We start from the raw sequence: 4485 nt of genomic DNA, 5'->3' as shown, positions 1-4485 counted from the left end.
CAGTCACTGGAGCAAGCAAGCCTCCCTGTTCGCTTCAGTGCATGGCTGCCGGCCGCCATCTTGGCTGACAGTTAATTTGCATAAGGATATGCTGATTAGCTAATGGGAAGGGTAGCGGTTGTACGCTAATTACCATGTTTCTCTTTTATTAGTGTAGATGAGTCTCCAAATATAAGATCCTACATCTTGCCAATGTACAATTTAAATTGAGGCCTGAGCTTCTCCAGGCAGTAGAGTTAGCAGCAATATTTATCAAGTTCAGCATGTCCCAAGCTGAATTCATTATCTTCTCTCCCTCAACAAAAAAAATTTTGAGCATCTGTAATGTATCAGGCACTGAGGATAAAATTATGAACAGCAGCCCTGGCTGGGTGGCTCAGTTGGTCAGAGTGTCATCCGTACACCAAAAAGGTTGTAGATATTCCCAGTCAGGGCACATATCTAGGTTACGGGTTAGATCCCTGATAGGGGGCATGTACAGGAGGCAACCAATTGATGTTCTCTATCACATCGATGTTTCTCTCTCTCTCTCTCTCTCTCTCTCTCTCTCTCTCTCTCTCTAAAACAATAAACATATCCTCAGGTGAGGATAAAAAAAATTATGAACAACAAAACCCACACCCCTGCTTCTTTAAGTTCTTTTGAAGTGGAAATGGAGCTGGAGTAATTTCAAGTGGCATGTGATGCATGCTACAGAAGGAATCAGAAGAGCCTAACAGAAACAAATTGTACCAGGAGTGAGGTTTCAGTGAAGAGCTGACCAGAGGAGGCACAGAGTATATAGAATTGAAAACAGCATCATCGTGGGCCATAAAGCATGAGACTCTGCTCCCCAACTCCAAGAGGGAATTCTAATGGGCAGGGTGTGTTGCAGCAAAATCTACTTGAACTCTTGGCTGTTGTCCTTTGGAATCCACACAAGAAGCTTGAGCTTCTATAATAGACTAGAAGCCCAGTGCACGAAATTCATGCACGGAGGTGGGAGGTCCCCTCAGCCCAGCCTACACTCTCTCCAATCCGGGGCCCCTCAGGGGATGTCTGACTGCCGGTTTAGGACCGATCCCAGGGATCAGGCCTAAACCAGCAGTCAGACATCCCTCTCACATTCCTGGACCACTGGCTCCTAATCTCTCACCTGCCTGCCTGCCTGGTCACCCCTAACTGCCCCTGCTTCCAGCCTGATCACCCCTCACTGCCCCCCCTGCTGGCCTAGTCACCCCTAACTGCCCCCCACTGCTGGCCAAGTTGCCCCCAACTGCTCCCTCCCTGCCGGCCTGGTTGCTCCTAACTGCCCCCCCCCCAACCTGCTGGCCTGATCGCCCCTCATTGCCTCTGTGTGTTGGCCTGATCACCTCTAACTGGCCCCCATGACTGTCTGGGCCTGGTTGCCCCTCATGGCCCCCACGCCAGCCTGGTCACCCCACGTAGCCTACTGTTCAGTTGTTTGGTCGTTCCTCACTAATGCCCCTGCCGGCCTGGTTGTAGGCAGCCATCTTGTGAGGGCATGAGGGTTAACTTGAATATTACCTCTTTATTATATAGGATCCTCTCTTTCTTGTGGAGAATCCAGCCCATGGGTTCAGGTGGGGCTTACCCTCATGGGCTGAACGTATGACTCCAAACTGGTGCTCTACCACCCTGGCCATTGTGATTGGTTCATGGATGGATGCATGACAAAAGCAAGGCCAATCAGAGTCTCTCAGGACAGAACCCAACCTCCTCTGGTGTTTGAGGCCCTCTGTGAGGGGCCCTCTGGGACCTCTTTAGCCTCCTGCCCCACCACCTCTGCTTGGCTTCTACAGTACAGAACAAAGTTGCAGGCAAGGCTCTGCTATTTTCCTCTCCGTGGCTCTGCACACACTGCCATTTGCTGGGAATGCCCTTCCTTTGCTACTCATTTTTCCAGGCTTAGCTCAAGGGTCACCTCCTCCAGGAAGCCCTCTGGGCTCCTGTATCACCCCATGGTTTTCTGTGTCCATCCTGATCATACAGTGCTGCTCTCAGGTGTCTGAGGGCAGGGACCCTTATGATCCATTCTTGGTCCCCAGAGGTCAGCCCAAAGCTAGGCCCAGGTGAGGCCTCCCGGAATATTTGCTGAGAATCTGAGAGGATCTCTGGGTGTAACTAGCAAGGTAGACCACTGCAAGCAGGTGACTTTGGGGACCAGTGTTGTGGGCAAATGGAGTGGGGGGCCAGAGTAACTGGGAGGCTTGGGAGTCGAGGAAGTGGAGGCACCAGGCAGCCCTTTTTGATATCCCAGCTGCCCTTCTGTCCTCATCTGCTCAGAACACTTCTTGTCAGTTTCCCTTTATTCAGGCCCTCGCTGAACAATCCTCTCTGGGGATGTGAGTTTATATGTCTCCCCAGGAATCCCCCAAATTCCCCAGTGGCCCCAAACCTCTCTACCAAAGGTACTATGGCCTGAATGTTGTGTCCCCCCAAAATTCACCTGTTGGAATCCTAATGTCTGTGTGATGGTATTAGAAGGTGGAGCCTTTGGGAGGTAATTAGTTCCTGAGGGTGGAGCCTACTTGAATGGGATTAGTGTTCTAATAAAAGAGACCCCACAGAGCTCCCTTCCACCCTGTGAGCACAGTGAAAAGGTATGGGCTGTGATCCGGGAGGGGGGCCTTCACCTGACGATGCTAGCACCCTGACCTTGGACTTCCAACCTTCAGAAGTAGGAGATACAGATACAGCAGATTAAGGTAAAAGACTCCCTAAAACTTGTCCTAATGATTCCACCATTAATACCCCAAATTTCCCCTAAAAAATACCCTGCCCGGTGCCGGGAAAGGGTGGTGTGCCCCTTACCTAGGGCTTCTCCAGGGCAGGGAAGCTGGTGTTGGTCTCCTGTGATGGCCGCCAGGGGAGGGGGAGGGCAGGTTCCTCCTTTATACTGTACCTCCCCCACACAGCTGCTCAGAAAGGTGACACTCCCCCATCTATTTCTGGATATCTCCTCCAGGCTCAGGAACACTAGCCTCTGCCCAGTCTGCCCTGGGCCAGTGCTCTCCCCATAAAAAAAAAGGAATCCCTGAAGCTAGAGACAAGGTGGGTAGGGGCATGGAGGCTCTAGGCTGGAACAGCGGCCTCCTGCCTGGATTTGGTCCTGGGCTCAGCACCCCTGGCCTCAGAGAACATCTCCTCAGGTTTGTTCCATTCAGGTGAGCATGGAGACTCACCTAAGGTGAAGGAGAGATTCCCAGATCAAGAAGGCTGGGTCTGGGTCCCAGCTCCAGCGCCGATTTGCCATGTAATCTTGGAGGACTTCCTGCCTGACTCTGGACCTGTTCAATGGCTAGATTTGACTCCATCTCTTGGGGTCTTTCTTGGGTTTCCAAATCTTGGGAACAATTCCCCAAATCCACAGGGTGGAGAGAGGACAAAGCCATGATCCCATTAGACCTGTTCCCAGGAACGGTCTCAGCAGGCCTTCTGTCCCAGACAGTATCTTCTGTTCCAGCAACAGCAAACGCTCCAGTCCCTCCAGGCAGGCAGGGTATGGAAGCAGATGCTGCTTTTCACAGTAATGCTCAACAGTAGAGTGGCTTCTGATTTTCTTCTAATCAAGGGGACCTTGGGGGTGGCCAGTCTCTTTGGAGGGGCAGAAGGACTTGTCTTGAAGCTGCTTGCCTGACAAGCATTCTTGCTTTTGGGGATGCCATTCTTTTTTCTTTTTCTTTTTTTTTAATTTCGGAGAGGAAAGGAGAGGGAGAGATAGACACATCAATGATGAGAGAGAATCATTGATTGCCTGCCTCCTGCATGCCCCCCACCAGGGACCAAGCCTGCAACCCGGGTATGTGCCCTGACTGGGAATTGAACCGTGACCTCCTGGTTCATAGGTTGATGCTCAACTGCTGAGCCACACCAGCTGGGCTGAAATGCCACTCTTTCCACCTCCCACCTTCACCCAAGCCCAAACACAGTTCACCTTCCTTATTAGTCTATAGAAAGGCTTTTTGGAAAAAGCAGGATTCGAGGTGAAGGAAATTTTTTATTTGGTTGGTATCTGAGGGGATGGGGCTAAACTAATAAGCCAGACTAGGATGGAAGCCTGGGGTAAATCTAATCTCCATGCCCACCTCAGCCCCAGCAGGAAGTGGGCAGTCTCTTCAGTCCTGACAGTCAGGAACCCCAACTCCTCTGGCCATTCTGGGGGCTACCTCTCTCACCCCAGAGGCTCAGGCCCTCAGAAAGTTCTTCCCAGAGCTGCTTACTGATTCCTCGGCTGTCCCGTTCCCCCATTCCCTCTGACTGGGCATCCGAAGCTCAGAGCCAGGTTATTTATAGACTGGCCCACAGTAGGGGAGGGGAAAGGCCAGTGTTTATAAACACGGGTCTGGGTGGGGGTCGGGCTGGACCTTGAGGATCTGAAACTGAGAGCTCTGCATCTGGTCCAACGCCATTGACAGAGAAGGGGGATGAAGAGAAGGGAGGGGTGGGGGCTCTGAAGAGTGGACCATATGCAAATTACATGCA

General features: G+C 51.7%; 1 protein-coding gene across 1 annotated transcript in view; it reads right to left on the bottom strand.

Moving 5' to 3' along the window:
* Positions 1 to 2879, bottom strand: part of ART1 (ADP-ribosyltransferase 1) — a 12999-nt gene extending 10120 nt beyond the window's left edge. The window contains exon 1 of the mRNA XM_014540460.1: positions 2815 to 2879. The gene's annotated coding sequence lies outside the window, so the exon portion shown is untranslated. The remainder of the gene's footprint in view (positions 1 to 2814) is intronic.
* Between the last annotated feature and the right edge of the window lie 1606 nt (positions 2880 to 4485).

Source organism: Myotis brandtii, unplaced genomic scaffold, assembly GCF_000412655.1.
Source record: "Myotis brandtii unplaced genomic scaffold, ASM41265v1 scaffold244, whole genome shotgun sequence".
NCBI classification, from domain to species: domain Eukaryota; kingdom Metazoa; phylum Chordata; class Mammalia; order Chiroptera; family Vespertilionidae; genus Myotis; species Myotis brandtii.
Note: the sequence above shows the minus strand (reverse complement) of the source record. Positions and strands in the feature narration are given on the sequence as shown.